Source organism: Macaca fascicularis, chromosome 14, assembly GCF_037993035.2.
Source record: "Macaca fascicularis isolate 582-1 chromosome 14, T2T-MFA8v1.1".
In the NCBI taxonomy this organism is placed as follows: Eukaryota; Metazoa; Chordata; class Mammalia; order Primates; family Cercopithecidae; genus Macaca; species Macaca fascicularis.
In genome coordinates, this window is record NC_088388.1 from 129617418 (window position 1) to 129641247 (window position 23830).

Sequence of the window (23830 nt, forward strand, 5' to 3'; positions counted from 1 at the left end):
GTTTCTGTATCTTGGCTCATGTGACTAGTGCTGCGATGAACATGGGTGAATAGATAATTTTTGAGATCCTGCTTTCAATTATTTTGGATAAATACCCAGAAGTGGGATTGCTGGATCATATGGTGGTTCTATTTTTAATTTTTTGAGCATCTTACATTTTTCTTGAATCTGGAGTCCATCCTCCTCTCTTATTCCCCCATCTCTCTTAGTTCATTCAGGCTCTCATAATTTCTTACATGAAGTACTGGTGTCTCTTCCCTCCATGTGTATATTATTTAGTTTTTTTAATGGCCATTGTGGTGGAGTAACTAACTTTAGCTAGTAATGATGATTTCTCCCCTTTTTTATTTATCCACTTTCTTTCCTCCTTAAAACAATAAGTCAGAAGCACTGGTCAGCACTATGGGCATGCAGGGTTCCCTGAGTGGGAGACGGTTCCCCTATTGTCTGGAATTGCTGGAGCACTTCCCAATCCTTGGCTGAATCTGTGGGGCAGCATCGCCTCAAAATCTGTGGTTAAAGTTTTCTAACAACTCGATCAGACAAAACACTTACAATTAAAGGGAGTTTCAAAAAAGCTATCAATCTTATGCATCTAAATTGGTGGCCTGCAATTCCCAGACACTAGCTCCATGTATTACCAATAAATCTGAGAGGCATTGAGATGTCATGTTGAAACGGAGCAGGGCCTCATTCCTCTCCCTGCACCACCTTCACCCAGAGTTGCCAGGAAGTGCATGTCATCATTTCACTCCCGAACTTAAACCTTCAGGGCCTCTGCATGTCTGCACATTTGAGGCCACAAGTCTTAGTAGGGTCCTGGGTGGCCTCAGCCCCAGCCACCTGTCTCCCCAGCCCGCTTCCTCACTAGCCAGCCTCTCTGTTCTGTTCCCTTCGCGGAATCACTTACCAATCCCAGCAGGCCCGTGCCCTTCCGTGTCCTCTCACCTTTATCAGACAACAGCTCTCCTCTCCCAATCCCCTTGTTTCCTGGACAACTTCCGATCAACCTTAAACTCTTGTCCTCAGACATAACTTCTCCCGGAAAGCCCTGCCTGAGTCCCCGGGCTGGGCCCTGACTCACCTCCCATGGCAACTTCTCAGAGCTGTTGAGCTACATGGCAGCTCCATGGTGGGCTTAGCATTCAGTGGGCCAGGCTGCTGGACTAGGCTATGATGTCGTCAGGACAGGCTGGTGACAGGCAGAGATAGTCCTTCAGGAGAAACCTGCCCCTCCACCCTTGACATCACGGAGGGCACAGTGGGTGGAGATGAATTTGAGGCCCTTCCAGGATTGGCTTCCATCAGGCTGCTAGCACAGAATAATATATACCAGTAGCTTAAAATGAAAGATGAAGAAATAAGATGTTAGCCAAAGTGACTTCCGGCAAGAAAGGTTGGTACTTTGGGAATCAAGTTTCCTCCCTTTACTTGGGCCTGTGGGTCGTTCCTTTCACTGAGGTTTAATCAGGTTGGGCTCCCTTTGGGCAAGTCCTGGAACCTGGGAGGGAGACAGAGAGGCAAGTCTCCCCACCCCCACGCCCTCAAAGGAGTAACAAGCTCCAGAGAAAGAGGAGGGAGGGATCCATAGACCATTATGTGTGATTTCCATTTTCTCATCCCTCATTGTCTCCTGAAGTTTTTTTGCATTGTCACCAGCTGATTTAGCCAGCCCTTGGACATGGGGGTGGGAGGTCTTAGACCGGAAAATCTTGAGCTGATAATAATTAGGGACTCTGATCAGTGTCCATCACCACATTTGCTTGATTTGGGGACTAGATTGGAAGGGTTGGAAATGCAGGCTGCACAGCAGATTGTACAGAAGGGGCACCCCAGGGGGTTCGTGTCCTGGAGGGAGATGGCATGAGCTCCCAGCCTCCTCCTGCAGGCAGCATGCAGCAAATAATCAGTCCTTGGTGGCCCTCCTGGCTGGAAGCCAGGCTTCCGTCAGCACTGGTTTCGCTTCTGAGCATCCTTTCTGCTTTTGTGGGCACATGGCTCCGAGCGAGTGTGTGCATGATGTGTGCTGTGCTGGGTCCATGCATATATATGGATAAAGAACATAGAGAAGAAAACATGTTGTTTTCTTTCTTCTCTCTCAAATGTTTGCCCTCATTTTGCGTGGAAGGGAGCGTCAATTGGAGGATGCCTGGCTCAGAATGGTGTGGAGCTTCCTGGTGCCAATCTGAGTGTGTATGGAGAAGGAAGGGCAGGGAGGGGCCTGAATGCAATCTGCAGAGCAGACTCCTAATCAGAGCAGCCCATTCCACAGGCTGACTGGGAGGCATGAACATGAATCCTCAGTGCTGCCTGGGAACACTTGCTGAGAATACACACCAGCTCCGTGGTCAGTTAATACTGCTCTTCAGGCTTAGGCCGCAGTACAGTGAAGGAATGGAGCCAGGAAATGACAAGGGTGGCGGCTGGGGTGGACCAAAAAGCACAGAGAAGGGGTGAGCCTTGCAAACTGTCAGACTTCTTGCTTTATTTTGTGGAAAATAAAATTCACTAAAAAATACAATAAAGGGGAAAATAAACAGCTTAGAGCCCGAATGAGCCAGCTCCTTGCAAATCAGCCATTCTACTCCTGATGGAAAAGGCAGCTGAGGGAATGAGGGAGCCTAATCCTTCCAGCCAGCAGCCAGAGGCTGTCCTGGGGCTGGATAGCTCTGCTTCAAAATATTCCTTTCAATATGTATTCTGGGGGGATCATAGGGTAGTGGGAGTGAGGAACTAAAAAAAATATATATATATATATATATGTTTGCTGGACTAGACAAGAGTTTCCCAACCACAGCACTATGGAAATTTGGGGCTGGATCATTCTTTGTTGTGGGTCCTGAGCACTGGTGGATGTTTAGCAGCATCCAAAGTCTCTACCTACCAGATGCTGGTAGTTCCCTGTCACCAGGTGTAGCAACCAAAAATGCCTCCAGATGTCCCCCAAAGTCAAATGTCCCCTGTTGGGGAGGAATTACCCCTGGTTGAGGAACCCTGAGCAGAGTGTACTCTGTTCTGGGACTTGACATGCGATATCTGGCTCAATTCTCACTGCAGGCGGACTTTTCCCTTCTATTTGACAGAGAAGAAACCCGCCTGGGACTAGTTTCCAGGTCTACCTGATTCCAAGGCCTGGAGTCTTTCTGTTATGGGCCTCTCCAGTGGAGCAGAGTCTGCTCCACTATCCCTGACTGATCTGTCCTCTACATCACAGTCACTAACGGGGAAGCCCTTCTGGGTCCAGTTTGACCTCGGCTGTGACTTCAGGAATATATGGAAGGCCTCCTTTTCCTCTTTTTTATTTTATTTTATTTTTAAGACGCAATCTCGCTCTTGTCACCAGGTTGGAATACAGTGGCATGATTTCAGCTCACTGCAACCTCTGACTCCCGGGTTCAAGCAATTCTCCTGCCTCAGCTTCCTAAGTAGCTAGGACTGCGGGTGCGTGCCACCATGCCCAGCTAATTTTTGTATTTTTAGTAGAGACAGGGTTTCACCATGTCGGCCAGGATACTCTTTATCTCTTGACCTCGTGATCTGCCCGCCTCGGCCTCCCAAAGTGCTGGGATTACTCGTGTGAGCCACTGCACCTGGGCTCTTCCCTCATCTTAACTTCAACCACACCAGATAGTCTATGATTAGAGAGTCTATATTTTAGCTTTAAGTTAAACCTAAGTCTGCTGGGGTAGGTTAGGGGATGGGAGAGGGAAGAACCTCGAAGGGATGATCCATTAAGCTGATTCATATCTCAGTATGAATAAATTCACTAGACCCAAACTGGAAGTGCCCTTTCCTCCCAGCCCCCACTTCAATCAGAATAATACTGAAGCAGGAGACTTTGTAAGCAAAAGCACAATGGGGCATCCCTCCTTGCTGGTATTAGAAACATTAGAAATAAAAATACTGTGTGCATTCATTAGGTTTCCAGATAACTCACTATGCTAATCTTTGCAGAAATACTATCATTACGGTAGAATTAGTACCACTAGTAGTATTCTCAATGGAGGAAACAGTGCATAAAGAATTGAAATGCTTCTAAGTGTTCATCATTGATATGTATTTTTATTTACCAGTTGAGGGCTTTATCTATTTCTGCCAGAAAATTTTGAATGGTCCCTAAACAGGTCTCCCTGACTCCAGTCTCCAGCCTATCTATTTCTCCAATCTTTGCCCTTCACATTTATGTGAGACTGGCTTCCCATATTATGAATCCACCCATGCCTTTCCCCTTTCCATGCTCTGAAGGCTCCCTCTCAAACCTCGAGATAAATTTCACATTCCTTGGCATGACTCACAAGACTTTCCTTAATGTGAGTTAGCCCTACTCCTTGCTACTCCCACATCAAGCTTATATTTCAATCACACAGAACTAATGGAAATTATCCAAATGCGTTTGGTTTCCTCATTCCTTTGTAAACCTTTGCACCTGCTATACACTCTGCCTGGAATAATTTTCTCATTTTTCTCCGTCTGGCTAACTCCTTCTTGTCCTTGAAGACTTAGCAAGGATCTCTTCCTTCCAGACAGTTTCCCTAACTCCCTCTTCCCTCATCCACTCCATTTGCCTTCCACAGCACCCCATGCAAGCCACAGTGAGATCCCATGTCCTACCACAGGAGAATTACTCCTTCACTAGCCTATGAGCCTCTCCGGAGCAGGGAATATATCATCATTTTATCCTCAGTGCCTAGCACATGCCTGACATAAACGAGATGGAAGAGATATTCAATGTTTGCAAGATGGCCGGCTAGCTGGCTGTATTCATTCATTATTGGTGGTTTAGCCCAATCATTTTCCTTCTTCTTTTGACACCCTAACTTAGATAATATTCAGATTTTAAAATCTATTGAAAACCCTGTCAATCAGATCTTCAGAACTGGTAAACTATTTGGGGAGGATCAGCTATTTTTATTACCCTTCCGTGGAGTGTTAATCAATTAAGCCTCCATGTTCAGCCTCTTCCACCATTCAGGTGCTTAAAAGCCAGAGGGACTGAAGTTGGAAAGCACAGTAGATTTCAGGATTAAAGGAAAAGGGAGCATCTTCCACCTTTGCTGGTTTTGAAGTTCGCTTCTGATACATGTGCATTGTTCGTCATTTATGGTTACTTTACAGGTTCAAAATGATTGAGAGATGTTGATAGTGGGTTTCAATCATACCATGAGGTCTTTGTCTTCCTGGTTGGCTATTTGTCTCTTTCCTGACAGCAAGATGTTTCCTTGCATGCAGTAGGTGCTTTATAATTGTGGACCTACTATCTGACTAACATCAGTAGCAGGTTCTTCTGCATGAGGGCAGGGAATGAAAAGAAACCCGATTAGGTTGCCTTATCCTGAGATAGGTCGTGGTAAGATTTCAGTCTGTGCCGAGCTGAGCATGCTACATGGGAACTCTTCCTTTATTAATTTATTTTGTCTGCCCACCCACCTTTCTTCACAGCTGCAAATGTCTTTTGATAACAACTGTGGATTATGAAGGGTGTTAGAAATGTGTTAGGAACAGAAGGTTCGGAATTCTGTTCAGCTGTTAATAACTTGTGAGTTGTGTCAGCGTGCATAGCAGCAGCGAGCACTGAGCTAGAGACGGTGGCATGGGCACTGCCTCTGGGCCCAATGCCCATGGACCCCGCTGTCAGTGAGGGTTATCGGGGGTGCTGCTAACAGCCTAGGGGAAGTGTCCTGTGCTGTGGGATCCTGGAAAAAATCATGTGTCTGATGTCATCTGCAGAAGGAAAGGAGTTTTCTTCTCTCTTGGCTACAGTCAATCCATTTGTCAGCCAAATGTAGTACCAACTTGGCAGTCCAAATGGTCAGGATGTGAAGGGAATTAATAAAAACTTTATAGTAGCACAAATGAATCTAAAACACACACTATAGGTAATGGGCTGTGTTCATTAAAAAAAAAAAGTAACTGAATTTAGTATCCCCTTTCCCTATTTAAGTCCAGGGAGAAGGGGCAGGATAATGTTTGTAAGGTCTTTTTGAGGAAGATGGTGTTGCATTGTCCCTGAAGAGGAAGGATTAGATAGTATTGTTTGCATTGCAGAAGCAAAAGCTGTACATTCAGAGACAGAATTGGAGCTTTCCCAGAGACGGCTGAGGGAGATACCCGTTCTTCAGCATCCCCAGGTGCAAGGCCGGATTCCACAAGACAGACTGAGGGGAAGAACATAGACAAGCATGCCCAAAGCAGAGTGCCGGAGAGACGGACAGCAGATGACAAGTACCAACGGCCAGTGCTGGGCAGAGATATCTGCAGATGGCTGCAGAAATGGAAAAAATAAATATCAGGACGATCATTTGATTCTATGGAGGAGAGAGAGGAGGCCTCGAATTATTGAGATTGGTAGCTGGGAGCTTAGAGCAGATTAAGGCTGATTTTGAGAAATAAAGTGACATTTATTGGATTCTGGTAGCATACCAGCTACTTATTCTCGGAGAGGCTTGGAGCGTCATAGAAACATGGGAGCAAAAATAAACAGATTGTTGATGAAACTCCATGTCATGCCAGCAACTGTACATAATACTAAAAACTTGTACTCTGAGAAACTGTGATAGTCCATGCTTTTATGGGGGTTTAGAATTTGTTGCTGAGCTCTAGCTTTCCTCACTAGGAAAGGAGAGAATACAGACATAATTTGGGATCCTCAGTCTATTTTGGTTTTTTTGTGGAAGCCACATTCAAGCTTGCCTCTTGTTGGAGATAAAAGTCTAATCTTAGAATCCATGTCTCGCTGCCATGAAGAAGGCCAAGTGCTGTGGTGAAGAGCACTGGCTCTGGAGTGAAAGGCGTGTGCCTGGGTTCCCATCTCTTCTCGGCACCTTGGTAGCTGAAGGATCTTGATGAAGTCCCTTAGCTCTGCACTCTCACGTTGTCTCCACCTGGGAAATGCAGTTCTTAGAAGTGCTTACTTCACAGTGCAGTGGAGGGTCCAGATGTGATGGCACTTGCTTTTTTTCTTTTGTTTTTTCTTTCTTTTTTCTTGAGATGGAGTCTCCCCCTGTCACCAGTACAGTGGCATGATCTTGGCTCACTGTAACCTCTGCCTCCTGGGTTCAAGCGATCCTCCTACCTCAGCCTCCCAACTAGCTGGGACGACAGGAGTGCACCACCATGCCCGGCTAATTTTTGTATTTTTAGTAGAGATGGGGTTTCACCATGTTGGCCAGGATGGTCTGGATCTCTTGACCTCGTGACCTGCCCACCTCGGCCCCCCAAAGTGCTGGGATTACAGGCATGAGCCACCACGCCGGGCTGGCACTTGCATTTTAATAGAGGAGGAAAGAAATATTTATTTCTATCAATAAAGAAATATTACTCTAGTGTTAAGTAATGAAAAGTAACCTCATGTACCCCATAAATATACACATCTACTGTGTACCCATAAAAATAACACAATAAAATTAAGAAAAGAAAGTCTCGGCCTTTTGGCAGCGACTGGGTGGTGGGGGCAGTGCGGAAATGAGCTGATACACATAAAGCTCAGACTATCTTTCCGGCACAAAGTGAATGTCCCATAACTGCCTGCTGCCCTGTTCCTCGGATATACAGAATCTGATTCAGGACAAAGTGTCTGTTCAGGAACACGGAGTTTGGTAGGACAGACTTTTAACTGTCTTTCTTTTATCTAAGTCTCTGTGTCCACACGCCTCTAACATTAATGCAAGGTATAATAATTTTCTACCTTGGAGATGCTTTAACTATCAAGGCATGGCTCTTGAAAGATTGGACAAGCAAATGCAAAGAATGAGATGTAAAAGAAACAAGGGGATACACATAGGGAAGATTAAAAAGAAAGCGTGTGTGTGTGTGAGAGAGAGAGAGAGAGGATGAGGAAGAAAGCGAAGATAACAATGGAAATGAGATGGGAACAGGTATAGAAATGAAGAGATGCTTTTTAAAAAATTTAATAAATAAAAAATAAACACAAATATAAAATATATAACTCAAAATAAAGGATGTATTTTGAGTTAATGGGTTACAGTGGATTTTCAGTGGGTTTTTGAGCCCTGAGTTTCTTGCAGTGCATTAGCTGGACTGTATAAGGAATTGGCTCCCAGAAAGGCAGGATCATTTGTTCTCAGTTCTGTGTGTTCCCTACCCTCCTACTGCTCTGATGTCAACTTTTGACATTTTCCATCGTGCAATTTATACACTATCACCTGCCAGCCTTCCCATAGTACTCGTGTTTGTTTGATCTCATACAAACTCCCCTCTCCGATCTGTTGATGAAATAATAAATCTGGGACCTTTGAAGATGGCGCACTGCAGGAGAGCACAAATGAAAATCTTTCCTTGATACTTAAGCGTTATGAATGCCGAGCCCCCAGTGCTGATTTGGTCTACATTGTACACTTCCTTTTAGACACATTTAGACAAATCCATCAAGCAGGAGTCCCTAAAAGCCTGTAATTTTCCAGCCAATATGGGCAACACACCACATTGGTAATGGAAGATTCTTGTAAAGCAGCATGATCCTGAGCAAAGCTATCTATTTATTTGATTTAAATTGTTTTAAGTACTTTTGAGTTCCTGGTGTGATAGCAGGAAGCTCACATGATTTAACTTGAAGTCATAGATCTGACCCTCAAAAAACTTAATGTCCCAAATAACATTGCTTATTTAGGACATTCATATTTCTAAAATACATTTTGGCTATCTCAGAGTACTAGCTGAAAATCTGAGGCACTCAATGGGTTGTTGAGTACATTTTAGGCTCTTTAACCTGGAATTCACAGTTTTCCCCAGCCTGAGTTCAGGAATCTTCCAGCCTATCTCACACTTCTCTTTCATGGAAACCTTCTGTTCTGACCCCACTGGCTAACTCATAGCTCCTGAAGGCTACTGGTTGTTACCAACACAATCCCATGGATGTCCATGACCATCCATTCTTGAGAGGTTACTGCAAACCCCACTTTTTCCAAGCATCCCCTTGTGACTGTTTTTTTCTTCTAAATACACTAGTTTTTAGAGTATTTTTAGATTCACAGCAAAATTGAGAGGAAGGTGCAGAGAGTCTCCGTATACCTGCGCCCTGACATGAGCATAGCCTCTCCCGACATGAGCATAGCCTCTCCATTATCAACAACCCCCACCAGAATGGTACATTTGTTACAATTGATGAAACTACATCAGCACATCATTGTCACCCAAAGTCCATAATTTGCACTGGGGTTCACTCTCGATTCTATACATTCTATGGGTCTGAACACATATATGATGACATGCATCCACCATTACAGTCTCATACAGTAAAAACATCTCATTCCACTAAAGATCCTATGTGCTCTGCCTATGCATCTTTCCCTTCCCTTACCCCCTGGCAACCAGTGATCCTATTATTGTCTGCATAGTTTTGCCTTTTCCTGAATGCCATACAGTTAGCATCATACAGATCGTACAGACTCCTTTTTAGATTGACTTCTTTCACTTGGTAATATACATTTAAGATCCCTCCAGGCTTTTTTCATGTCCCAATAGCTCCTTTCTTTTTAGCTCTGAATAATATTCCATTATCTAGATATGTACCACACCTCCCCGCTCCTTTTACATCTCTGGTAGTTCTTATTGTTTAAACCTATTCTGTCAGATGCAGGAGCCACTGGCTACATATGGCTGTTTATGTTTAAAATAATTTAAATTAATCAAAATTAAAAATTCAGTTCCTCGGTCTCACTAGTCATTGAAACTGTCAGTAGCCACAAGTGGCGAGTGATTACCGCATTTAGACAGCCTAGATGTGGAGCATAGAAGGTTCTATTGGATAGCACTGCTATGGACTATTGACTTGGTCATCAGATATGATAAGGTATTGAGGTTCTACTACAGTTAAGTACTTTGCCATATTAACATGCATTAACTCATTTATTAACAACTGTGAAAGGAAAATAAATCTCAGGACCCCAAAATCACTAAGCCAAAGGGAAAAGTCAAGCTGGGAACTGCTTAGGGCAAACCTGCCTTCCATTCTATTTTTGAAAAGGATAGCTACTAAGATAAGAAAGCTACATACCTCCCTCACAATTTGACCATAAGGAAATTCCTTGTGGACAAAGTACAGACAGGACTCAAAGTCATCCCTCTGCTCACATGAGACAAATGCCTGTCTGATTGCTTCCTTTGCCCTATCGTTTCACTAAGCCAGATTAAGGCATAAGTGACTATTCCTGTAAATTGTGTATTCAGTGAAAGGCTAATCAGAAACGGAAAAGAATGCAACCATTTGTCTTTTATCTAGCTATGACCTGGAAGCCCCCTCCCAACTTCAAGCTGTCCCACCTTTCTGGACCAAACCAATGTACATCTTACATATATTGATTGATGTCTTATGTCTCCCTAAAATGTATAAAACAGAGCTGTGCCTCAGCCACCTTGGGCACATGTTGTCAGGGTCTCCTGAGGCCACGTCATGGGCACATCCTTAACCATGGCAAAATAAACTTTCTAAATTGATTGAAACCTGTCTCAGATACTCTTGGTTTACACAACCAAATGAGAGTGGTGCTATTATAATTCCCATCCTGACTCCAAGGCTCTGCTCTTACGTAAGTCATTGTCCTACCTCCCATTTGCTGTGATATCTCCTGTATCTCATTGCCTCAGATTTTACTTCATTTCTAATCATAAAATACCTGAATTGAAGATGGCCTGGAGATTGTCCCTCCCAACACCCTCAGTATATAGATTAGAAAACAGAGATCTCAAAATGGGAATACCTTATCCAAGATTGCAAAAGTCAGCTCATTGGCAGAACAGGGATTAGAAGTCAAGTCCTCTAATTGCCAGTCTGTTGAAGCCTTGTTTAGCCCTGTTTTCTAGAAGGTGGGGGTTGTTTCACAGTTTTGTAGCCCCATAGCAATTAGTATAAAGCCTTTGAATTAGACAGTGTTTGAGACAAAAGTATGCATCTGCATTTGTCACAGGTCAAGAAGAGCAGGGGTTGTGGTCTAGTTTCCTCAAGCAGGGAGTTGTGGGAGGTAAGATTAAGAGTATCTTTCACACACCTCCTTGGGCTGAAATCTGGCTTCTTCTCAGGACCCAGAGCAGATGTGAGGTGATGTTAAAGAATGAGGTGGTTGGCAATCAATGACAATAACTTATTCATTCCACAGCATTCAACAGATATTTATTCATTGAACACCCCCTGTATGCCAAATGCTGAGATGGGTTCTAGGGTCCAAGTGCCAGTAAGAAAGCCTGGAAAAAGATGTGCACACTCAATACTAACACTAGGAAACAAAGGACAGTTGGGAGCAGCAGGAGCATGGCTGGGGATGGGAAGAGGAAGAACAAGTTGTCTTTTGCAAAGACAAACCCTGAGGCTGATGAAGCGGCCTCCTCAGAGAATGCCTGGTAAATGCTAAAAGTAAGATCAATTTCCGACTCTTCCACTGTGCGGGAGAAGCCTCCTGACCTCAATGGAGGATCCCTGAGCTATAGAACTGACGGGGGCTTCATATTTACAGCTGGAATTTACACGCGCCTCTGCCTTCTTCCACGGCCAAGGTTCCCTTCAAATGGACGTTTGAGCATGCTCTGATTTTCAGCACTCCGTGGGGAAAAGAAAGAAGAAACCGGGCTGGCAGAATGGAGGTGAGGGAGGAGGTGGCTGGCTTCAGTATGTACTCCCTTCCTGAGCCTGGCCAAGAGCTCATACACTCTTTCCCCTGCCCTCTTCCTCTGTGTGCCCACTCTTCTGTCACTGTTCCTGCTCAGCCCTCCCTTCCATCTCATTTTCTAGCCATCATCCTACTCCAGACCCTGATTTCTAATGACAGAATCTCAGAGAATACTGGCTGCAGCCCAGGGGGGTATTTCCTGCCTTTCAGCTCATCTCCTTACCCCCTACCCTTGTCCTGTCCAGTCTATTCTCAGCACTCTGACCAGAGTGACCCTTTCAAACATGAGTTGCATCATGTCACTCCTCAAATCAGAACTCTCTAATGGCTTCCATCCATTCTGAGAGTAGACTTCAGTTCCTTTAAAAGGATGACAAGGCTTTAAATGGCCTGACTCCCGGTTGCCACTCTCCCTCCTGCTCAGCCAGTTCCAGCCAAACTGGCCTTCCTGCTGCCCCTCAGGCATCGTGAGCATGCGTGGCCAAGGGCTGCGCTCTGCTCTTCCCTCTTGCTGCACGCCCCTGTAGCTCTCACTCCTTAGTGTACTTCACTATAGACCAGCTGGGTTATACAGAGAGCTCCCAAGGAGAGAAGATGGGAAAGATGGCCAGTGTCACCTTATCAGAGCACTGTTCCTCACCATGTCTGACCATCTGCAGCCTCTTTACTTGGTTTGAGTGTTCTTCTCCAGAGCACATATCAGACACGGTTGAATCCAGGGGCTCCGTTACTTTGGAAATCTTGCTCCCCATGCCCTGTTCCAGTGTCATTCCTCTTTCCCCAGCATTGCAAGAGACCACCTGCTTCTTTGGGCTTTAACCCCCACCTGGCATCCTCCATGCCAAGAACATGCTTCCTAGCCTGTGGTTCCTGGAAAAACACAAGAGCTGACTCTCACAGGGCCACCTTGAGATGGGGCCTGTTTACCACTCTGTGTGGGTAGGACTATTCTGCCTAACCAGGCCTGGGCCTCACATCTGTCTCTCAAAGTAAGTGGGAGTGGAATCAGCTCCTCCCAAAACACAGGGCTTGAGATGGACAGGAAATGGATCCCAAAGGAAAATCCAGGCCCAGTCAGCCCTTTAGGAGAAGGGGAAATGAGTACTGAACAGGAGAAAAGAACCCATATTGACTAGACTCCTGCAAACCCTTCCATGAGTGTGTCCAAGCCTCTTCTCCCTAGGGCCATCCTGTCTGCATCCTGCAATCATTTTGAACTCATTAAATATAGCCTCTGATCTGCTACTTTCTTGTTTGTAAGTCTGTGGCCCTTAGAGGTTAAAGTCCAAATGTCTTAAACTAGCATTAGAAGCCCAGCACAGTGGCCTGGCCTCTCCCCTCTGTCTCTGTGCGGCTTTTCTGTGTAGCCCTTCAGGTACACTCACTGCCTGCTGTTGCTTCCCATGCTTTTCCGAATGTGCTGTGATGCCTGTGACCTCCTATGTGAGAACTTCCTGCAACACCTGGACACACTTAGCTAAAAGCTTTTAGTGTTTATCATCTCCGCATTCTCTGTATCTTCTCTTGTGTTGTTAGGTGTTCACTAGAGACTTTGCCTTCCATTCCTCCAATCCTGCTGTAGGCTACTTGAGAGTGGGGGCCATTTTGCATATTCCTTAGTAGCAAAAATGCTTCCTAGCCAGTGGTTCCTGGAAAAACCTTAGCATATGTTAGGAACCCATGGAACCATTACTTATTGTGTAAATGCCACCGTCCTAAATTTCAGCCTCATTCCAAAGAAGTTGTTTCCTCTTCACCAAGTCTCCCAGATGGATGCTTGGACCTAGGGTTGTGTTGCGTTGAGAAGTCAGTGGGTCATCTGAGAAAGCTGAAAACTGAAAGACTCTCCACTCTATATCCCTACCTTCTTCCTGACTCCTTTTGCAAAGTTAGGATTTTCTCACCAGGGTTTAATACAGTCCCCCCAATTTTTGCTATTTGCCTTCTGTTTTCTGGAGACGAGTTCCAGGACTCTCATCTGGGCTCAAGAGAGTAGAATGTAGATGTTCAGAGAAGCAGAATGACCTGCTTTCTGCATCTCCACCCTCTACTCCACTCCTCGCCAGTTTTGCGCCTCTCAGAGCTCTGCTCCTGTTCTCACTGTCTTTCGGGTACTGCTGGGTATAGTAAACCTTGTCTTCCAGCAAGGAGGTCGGGCTGCATAACTTACTGGCCATGTGACCTTGAGCAAATTATTACTGTGACCTCTCTGAGTCTCAGTTTTCAGATTTGTAAAACAGGGATATAATATGAATTTCACAACTATTATGCAGATCAAATGACTAAGGAGTGAAAAAGCTTCTAACTGTGCCAGGCACAAGGTGAGCACTCAATAAATATTAACTGCTTAGAATCTCTCTGTCGGACTCTACCACTCTTTCATTACAGCTGACATGAGGTTGCCATCTAGTGGGCTCCCCGCTGATGGCTGTGAAGGGCTAAGCAGGGATGGGTGCCCAGCAAACACCAAGCCCCCGGGGGTTCCTGAGGCAGGGAGCTTGGACGTCTGGCTGAATTCTGAGTGTAAGCATTTGGATTTCTCACTTGTGTGGCTCCATAGCTCAGTCCTGGGGTCTCTTACGCATCTCTGGTGGCTCCTTCCTAACCGTGGAGAAGAAACTTGGCTCTTGGTCATGCTTCCCACCAACTCCTGCTTTGTGCTGTAGTGGCAAGCAAGGCACGAGGGCTCTGTTTGGTTTGGAGCTTTCAGTTTTATTAAGCTTAGGGTCTCCCCTATTTTCAGCAGTTTTCCTGATTACCAGATGGAATGCGTGTGCTGAGGGGGCATGGCCAGTGTTTTTATGGAGCAGAATACCTTTGAGTGAATGGGAATCAAACAAAACCAAGAGTGTCTCTTTGAGACTAAAATCCTACCATCAAAACAAGCCTTTGGCCAATCAGAACCCTGTTCTTAACCATAAAGAAATTGAGAATTTGAGGCCACAGAGGAGGAAGAAATTCACCAGCAGGCAGAAGTCATTAACACCACACAGCATGTCAGCAGTGTTTTGCAGACGCCCCTCCAAAATTATCACTGTGGGCATGCAGCTGGGAGAGTCCTGGACAGGGTGCCTGCTCCCCAGAGCTCCGGGACCACATCAATATGTCAAAGCATAATATGAAAGGGTCTCAGGAGTCTTGAAGGAAAAACATTCCTTTAGCTGGGCTTTTGCCAAATTAGGTTGGAAGGAAAAAAGCTTTTTTTCCCTGCATAACCACTATTAACACCCCGTAGAGCTATTGTTTCTCAGAACATACTGTAAACAATACAGAGTTATACACAGCTCTGTGCTAGACTGTGTATAAAACTGTAGGAGTTCATTCATCCACTCCAACATATTTCTGAGAACCCACTGAGCACCAAACCCTGATGCAGCAATGAGTAGAACACAATTCTTTGCCTCATGGAGCTTGCATTCTTGTGGGGAGAGATGGGCCATAAGTGAATATGTAAAATATTTGATACATCAGATGGTGATGCATATGGTGGACAGCAGTAATCTCTACCTGATATGAAGTGGACAGGGGTTCAAAGGGTGAGGGTGATGGACTGATATTTTACATAGAGTGGTCAGGGAAGTTTCTGAAGGAGATTGGCCAGGTGGTCATTGGATGGAAAAGCATTCCAAGCAGAGGAAACATCACTGAGGGCCTAGTTCCAGAGGCTGGAATGTGCCTGCTACATTTGAAGGACAACAAGGAAGTCAGGAGCCTGTCAAGTGAGAGGCGGCATGTGGGGAGAGGGGATTAAGGGATAAAGGAGGCAATGGTCAGAGCGGGATATTGAAATGATATTGGAAGAGGCTTCAAGAGTTGGGGGAAGGCAGGGAGGTCAGGAGTGAAGGAAAGAGTTGAATCACGTCTAGAGGATGGGTAGAGTGTGGATATTTAAAGAAGAAGGAAGGAAGGAAGGAAGGAAAGAAAGCAAGCTCTCTAGACATGAGCGACAGTCGTGAAGAAAGATGGAAGGTTGAGAGCAGAGTATGTCCTCTGAACTTGGCTTCACAGGATGTGGGTTCAAGCCCCATGTGTGTACCCCAGCGTCCACGATGACAGGATGGGAGAGTGGCACAAACCTCCCTGTGATATGCAGTTATGTGTGTGCCAGCATGGCGTGTGCTAAAGAAAGGTGAGAGCGCATTATTAAGAGAGGGAGATTTTATCAATGACCCTGCAGGAACAGGTGACTCAGGAATCCAGCATTCCCCCAGCACCAGAGGTGAATGTGTGAGCTGCAGTTTTCCTTCCTGATTTAGTTAGAGGCAGGTGGCTGGTCTCTGTGACGGGTTGTATGCTTTTCTTGGTCTAAATGGCTTCTCTCAATCCCAACCCCTTAATGAGATATTAATTAGGTATTATTGTCCATCATATTTTAGAAAGTGGGGAACTACGAGAACACTTAGATGTTCGAAGTCTTTCAGCAAATCAGCTCTTGGAAGAAGGGCTGAGATAGAGCTGCATGGTTCTGTTCATATTCTTGTTGAAAACGACTCATTTCCAGCTTTTTAAAAACATTTTTAATTGTGGTGAAATATATGTAACATAAAATTTTTCACATTAACTATTTTTAAGTGTAGAGTTCAATAGTGTTAAGTACATTCACATTGTTGTGTAACCAATCTCTAGAAGCCTTTTCATCTTACAAAGCTGAAAGCCATTAATCACCCATTTATCAACTCCCCCATTCCCCCTTTCCCCAGCTCCTAGCAACCACTCTTCTCCTTTCTGTTTCTGTGACTTCAGCGGTAGGTACCTCATGTCTTTGACTTCAACTGCTTTAGGCACCTCATGTAAGTGGACTCCTATAGTAGTTATCTTATTGTGATTGGCTTTTTATCACATAGCGTAATGTCCTCAATGCCGTAATGTGTATTCACATTCATCCATGCTGCAATGTGTGTCAGAATTTCTTTCCTTTTTAAGACTAAACAATATTTAATTGTAGGTATATTTGTTTAACCATTCAACTGTCAAAGGACGCAACTTCAGTGGCTTTCACCATTTGGCTATTGTGAATAATGCTGCTATGAACATGGGTGTACAAATATCCCTTAGGATCCCTATTTTCAACTGTTTTAGGTATATGCCCAGAAGGAAAATTGCTGGATCATATAGTAATTCTATTTTTAATTTTTTGAGGAACCTCCATACTGTTTTCCAAGCAGTTATACCATTTTACGTTCCCATCAGTAGTTCATAGGGGTCCTAATTTCTATACATCCTCCTCAACACTTATTTTCTGTTTATTATTATTATTATTGATAGTAGCCATCCTCCTGGGTATAAAGTGGTATCTTGTGGTTTTAATTTGCACTTCCCTAACGATCAGTGATGTTGAACTTTTTTTTTTTTCATGTGCTTATTGACCATTTGCATACCTTCTTTGGAGAAATGTTTACTCAAGTCCTTTGTCCACTTTCTAATATGGCTGGCTGTTTGCTAGCCAAGCATTTTTATCAACCATGAGCTAAGGTATTAAGTATAAAGAAATAGGCCAAGCTGGGGAGCAGAGCTTGCGGTGAGCCGAGATCGCACCACTGCACTCCAGCCTGGGCGACAGAACAAGACTCCGAATCAAAAACAAAACAAAAAAAAAAGAGGCCAAGCTGGGCTAAGGGTGTCTATTCAGACTCCAACATTCCAGTTGGTGACTTCCTCACCAACTCACCGCCATGATCAAGCCTCATGCTCAGAGTGGCTGTGGATGCTCATGGTGAGAAATTCCCAACATCTAAGGAGTGACTGGTGAAACCAGGAAACCAGAGCTGACTTTAGTATTTAGTATCCTAACTTTTATCCAAACTGAGGTTGAAGGATAAATCATTTGTGTTAAAAACACAACAAGAAACAACGACACGTCCTTTTCCTTCTGCCCTCGCGGCCCAATCTGAAGCTTTGCCACTACAGCCACCCCAGCAATTATTACCATTTCCCTCTAACTATCTATCTATGTAACTATCCTCTATGTAACTATCTAGCTAACTTCCCTCTAACTATCTATCTATCACTGTTACTATCCCCAGACATGGATCAAGGGCTTACTGCATCTCACATATGCACCCCAAATGTTTAATGTATCTGGTTCCCCGTGGCTAGAATCAACCTGTATTCAAATCCCACAGGTGAGAAATAACCAGCCATTCAAGTCACTTGAATGGCTGAATATACTACATGTCTGAAAATGAGAAGAATATCTGGGTGTTTCTTTCTTTTATGTTTTCATCCATACCAGAGAATAACAAAGCTTGTCTTTAAAATTTTTAAACAGAAGCTTTGGTCAGGCTGGGTGGTTTACAGAGATTAACTTACCTCCGCGTAGTGTTCAGAAGCTAACCAGAAGGCTCTCCAAGCCAGGCAATTTTATAATTAAGTGGTAATTGTTTATTTTTTGTTTTTGTTTTTTTTGGAGGGCTTTTTCTTTCCTGTGTAGCCTAGAGAAAGATAAACAGCTGCAGGAATCAATAAGCATCAAGGTCATAGGCTGAATTATTTACTGATTCTTTGCTATTTATCTAAAACTTTCCTCTCTACAAGGAAAAATTGTGTCTACTTCACAGAAGATTTAGAATGTACCTGATTTAGTTTCACGGTTGTTGTTACTGTCTTTACCCCTTTAATGGCCCAGCAACATCACTGCCTTCCTAACAGAGCCTCGCAAATGAGAGAAAGGAAGGATCTGATGACCCGGCTCATTCACCAAGCTGGGTCAGGACTGGGGAAGCCCGACTAGGCTCTGAGCAGTAGGAAGCACAAGGTGGGTGGGGTGACCCACAAAAGATGTGAGCCAACTGCACACGGGTTCATCACTGTGCATCTCTCCAGAGGCTGCAGCGTCTTCCATCAAGTATCTTAACCTTCTTTTCCATGCTCCACCCACAGTGGATTCTCCAGTCTACCATCAAAATGGTCTCTTCTGGGCCGGGCGCGGTGGCTCACGCCTGTAATGCCAGCACTTTGGGAGGCCGAGGTGGGCGGATCACGAGGTCAGGAGATCGAGACCATCCCGGCTAACACGGTGAAACCCCGTCTCTACTAAAAATACAAAAAATTAGCCAGGCGTGGTGGCGGCGCCTGTAGTGCCAGCAACTTGGGAGGCTGAGGCAGGAGAATGGCGTGAACCCGGAGGCAGAGTTTGCAGTGAGCCGAGATTGCACCTCTGCACTCCAGCCTGGGCGACAGAGCAAGACTCTGTCTCAAAAAAAAAAAAAAAAAAAATGTGTATATATGTGTGTATGTATATGTGTGTGTGTGTGTGTATATATATATATATATATATGTCTTCTCACCTCATCTGTTACAACTTTTGTGAACAAGTCTTCTGGGCCTTCCTTGTCCTCTCTGGAGTATCTACATCAATCCACATTCCCTGTGAGTGCTGCAGCTGCTGTCCCCCTTCACATTTCATGGCCACAAATCCAGTTGCTCTCTGCCTTTCTCCCTAAACGCTTACCATACACCTTTGAGCTCCTCAAACACACCTTGCTGTTTCCCCTCAGGTTGTACTCAACTGTTGGTTCTGCTGGAATAACTTACCTCTCCTTCCCAGGGCAGACCCTACTCATCCAAGTTGTAACAGCCCATACCTTTTGAAGCTAACACATTTCACAACACTCATTAGCGGCCTTGTGTCGTTGCAGGTGAAAAACCATGCCCACACGAGTGTCTATTATATCACTAATAATAGTTCAATGCTGAGCCCATAATAGATAGTCAATAAATATTTGTGTAGCTCATAAAGGAGTCTCATAAGTTACCATAGACTACTGAGAAAGAAATAGCACAGAGAAATGTCGCTGCTAAAATGTTGCTGTAAAAGTCTTAACAGCCTGTCTGAAAGCACCTTGCTTGCCTTTGACTGAACTTCACACTGACAGGAAACAGTTGTGACTGCTGCAAGAAAGCACAGTATTTTGAAATTTAGTATTAAAAGCTTGATATATTAGGAGACAGTTATCTATTCATAAGAGGATTGTAATTCCTCTAAGTAAAACTGGCCACTTCTGTGTATTTTACTATTGAATCAATTTGTATACAGCCTTCAAGGAATATACCTGTTCTATAAAGCAACAAGACACCTGTATCAAAAATATCCACTTTTTGATGGGTCGCTAGCTCTTCCCAACATTAACATGTTGGTTATCAGAGAAGGGAATAAAAAGAGCTTGGAGGTACAATGTAGTCTAGATATGCCTGCCCTCTACCAATTCTGAATTAGCTGAGTTAGAAGCACCTACATCCAACATCAAATTGACTTATTGTTATTTCATGTTCTTTTTAGGCATAGTCTCAGTTTGTTTTCTTTTTCCCTTTGGTGGGTAAGGCTGATCGGTAGCTCTGAGTTTGCTAAAGCACTTCTATTAATGTAAATGCTGCCAAATATTTGGATGAAAGCTATTTGATATCATGTAAACAAAATATCTGCATAAATAACACAGGAGTTTTCTTTTCACTTGTATTTTGGGTGCTTTGCAGATGAATTGAAAACATGTGGTTTCCTGGTTGGAAGATGTTACTCCTTGGTCCTTGGTGTTAATTGTCGCCTTGGGTGTTAATTGTGGTTCCAGGCCAGGCCTTGGGTGTTAATTGTGGTTCCAGGCCGGGCACCAGATCTTTGCTCAGTGCTCTCTCCTAGCCAGGAATGGTTTTTGAAAGAGCTTCTTGATCTGCATTAAGGGTGTAGATCCCAATGATGCATTCATTTCCTCTTTTTCCTTTCTCTCTCCTTCACCCCAGCAGCTATTAATGAACTCAAAATCAATCTGTCTGGTTGCTTGATGAGATTAGAGGACTTTCACTGGTCTTGTAACTGCTCATAGGAAACCAGATGCAGCAATCAGTTTATTGTGAACTCTCTTTCTCTCTCTGTATCTCTGCTATTGATTAAGTAATGCCACCCTGGGGCTCGTTCCTGATAAAGCTGCTTCAGAGAAAGCAAAATGATGGGCCTCCACACAATCCTGGCAATTATTCTCCATCCCGGCACCAGAGCAGAGATGGCTTAACGTAAGCAAGGCAACATGTTGATGCTAAGCGGTCCCTCCTGAGAATCTTGGTTTTAATCTGCAGTAGTGTTTGTTTTGCGACGAGATTTTTCCAGAGGTTAGGCAGGGGCTGGGAGGCTCTACAGGCTATCCCACTGGCTGTTTGAAAGGATTCAAATAACTTGATAGTAGGAATCCAATTCAGCTTTGCTGAGTGTTCCAAATTTCCAACCCTTCATATTACCTTAATTATTCTAATCCTGATTATATACAGAGACTGATGGTTAGTTATGTCTCCATAATGACTCCTGAGGACAAAAGAAGAGTGTTAGAAACAGGAAAACAGGAGCAGCTGAAGCTGGGAGGAAAGAAAATCTGCAGCCCAGAAGAAGCTAGGTGTGGGGCCAGGCTCAGGAAAGCCTGTGTAGTGTGGAGAACAGGCACACCCTTCCCCTTTCATGAGGCAGCCTGGAGAGGTTGAGAAGGATGAGGGGGCTCATCCTGAGCCTAACAAATTGACACCGGAATCTATATGTGCCTATTGTTTTCTTTTACTGAAAAGTCACATTAACAGCTTTCTCTAGGGGGTCTTCACTTCTTTAGAGACTAACAATCACCTGCATGTGTTTTAAAGAAATAAGTTGACTCTATCATGGATAAAGTTAGCAAGAGTAAAAGTAGGGGCTGGATTCTTTTCTCAGAGTCCTTGTTCGCAGTTTAAAAAGTAACAGCAATTTCTCATTGTTTTCTTTAAATAGGGATAATACAGGGATTGCAGGAGAAATTTGAGTTACTATGCAAATTTATCAGCTCTCTTGGGCAAAGAAAATTAAAGAGGTACTATACAGTATTAGTTAGGATTTATTCTAAGCTGCTATTACAAAGAGAGCCACCCAGTAATATAGAGCTTAAACAAAAAAAGGAATCTCAGCCACTTTATCACAAGTGTTTCTCAGCCAGTGGGAAGATGGACAGAAGCATGAAGCTCACATACAGATTCCTTTTAAAGCACAACCAGGAAATGACAGAGCTTTGTCACATGGCCATACAGCCAGGCAAGGCTCGAAAGTTAGCCTTCCACTGGGTACCAATATTCCCAGATTAAAGACAGGAGTTCTGCTATTAAAGGAAGAAGGATAAAATGATATTGGTGGACAATTTGCAGGCTCTGCCACAGGTAGAAGTAACATAAGACAAAACAGAACTCAAATTAAGATATCAATCTGCTTGGATCAAGATAGCAACTGAAGAATAAAAGAGAAGGACTGAAGAGAACTTTAGATAAATAAAAGGAATTAGATAAAGAGTGACAAACAAAGTTGTATATACTGGAAAGTAGGATTGGAACAGGAAAGGAGTATGTAATCTGCTTTCTAGTTTTTAAAAATTCAAGTCCAAAGTAGCTGAAACAGGGCTTAACTTTAATCAGCTTGGATGCTTGATAATAGAAATACCATAAGAAAATTCATTTTAATTGTGCTGGAATTGAAAATGTATAATTCTGTAGCCCTTTATTTTGAAATGCCATTCTTTATTCATGGTAATACCTTTTGTTCTACTTTGTTTCATATTAATACAGCATCTCCAGCTTCCTTATGGTTAATTTTTGCATGACATATTTTTAAAGCACATCTATTTTTTGATATTAAAAGATTTCTAGTGGATATCATGTAGTTTGGTATTGCTTGTGTATTCGGTCTGATATTTGCCTTTTTCTTTATGCATTTAGACCATTTACATTTAATATAATTACTGATATAATTGGTTTGAAGCCTATCATCCTGCTACTTGTTTTGTATTTGTTTCACGTGTTCGTTAGATTTATTTCATCATTTTCTGCTACTATTTGGATAAAAGATAAATTTTCTATTATTCCATTTATATCCACAGTTGGCTTATTAGCTATATATCTTGTTTACTTTTCTCTTAATGGTTGTTCTAGGGTTTGTAATATGCACTTAAGTTATCATAGACTGCCTTGAAATAATATTATTTCTTGTGTAATGTAAAAAATGAAATGAATGTCCTTACATTCCCCCCCGTTCTTTGTGCTGTTGTGATCATACATTTTACTTCTACGTATATTATAAAATCCCATTATACGTTGGTTTCTTTTTGCTTTGAACATTCATTTATCTGATAAATTAAAAAGAAAAAAGAAAATATTGACCTCTTTAAGTGCTCTTTTGTGTGTGTGTAAGTCTATATTTTCATCTGTCATTGTTTTCCTTCTGCCCAAACAACTTGTTTCAATATATCATATAGCAATGATTTATTGGTAATAAATTCTTTCAGTTTTTGTTTGTCTGCGAAAGATTTTATTTTGTCTTCATTTTTAGGGACTGTTTTAACTGAATGTAGCTTCTTTTCTCTTTTTAGTACTTTAAAGATGTTATTCTATTGATTTAAAGCTTGCATAGTTCCCTGCTCTAGTTCTTATTACATAAAGTGACTTCTTTTTCCTCCAGCAGTGTTTAATATTTGTTTAATATTTTGTCTTTATCGCCAGTTTTAAGCAATTTGATTACAGTACGCCTCAGTGAGGTTTTCTTGTGTTTGTTCTGTGTGGAATTAATTGACCTTATTTCATTTCTGAGTTTATAGTTTTTATAAAATTTTTAAAAACTTAAGCCATTATATTTTTAAAATAATTTTATCCTTTATTCCCTTTTCCCTTTCTTTCTACTACTCCTGTTACATGTACATTAGACCACTAAATATTGTCCCCAAATCGCTGTGGCTCTGTTTATTTTATTTGCAGTCTTTTTTCTCTGGATGCTTTATTTTAGATAGAGTCTATTATTGTCTTCATGTTTACTGATCTTTTCTTCCACAGTGTCTAATCTGTTGTTACTTTCATCCAGTAAAACTATTACTTTATAAACTGTGGTTTTTATTTCTAGGGCAAGGGTTAGCAAACTTTTTTGTAAACACCAAGTTAATATTTTAGGATTGCCAGGCTAGTTTCCTCCTTTCTGGAACTCTGTCCTACAACATTCCGTAGTCAAAGGTTTCTTGAACTCCGTTCTCTCTGTCCTTGATTCATGAAGGCTATTACATATTGTTAGGGTTACCCTTCCCGAATGCAGTTTAGAAATTTCCTCCAGAAATTTTATCTTCTTTCAGCAATTATTATTTTTTGTTTTTGTTATTTAATGTCTGAAAACAGTTAATTCATACATTTTGTTTAGTTTTCTGATTGTTTATTATGGTCAGTTAAGCCCAATTTTT

General features: G+C 43.0%; 1 protein-coding gene across 8 annotated transcripts in view; it reads left to right on the top strand.

The window, feature by feature from the left end:
* NTM (neurotrimin) overlaps window positions 1–23830 on the top strand; it is a 1404754-nt gene that overhangs the window by 277149 nt on the left and 1103775 nt on the right. The window lies entirely within an intron of this gene.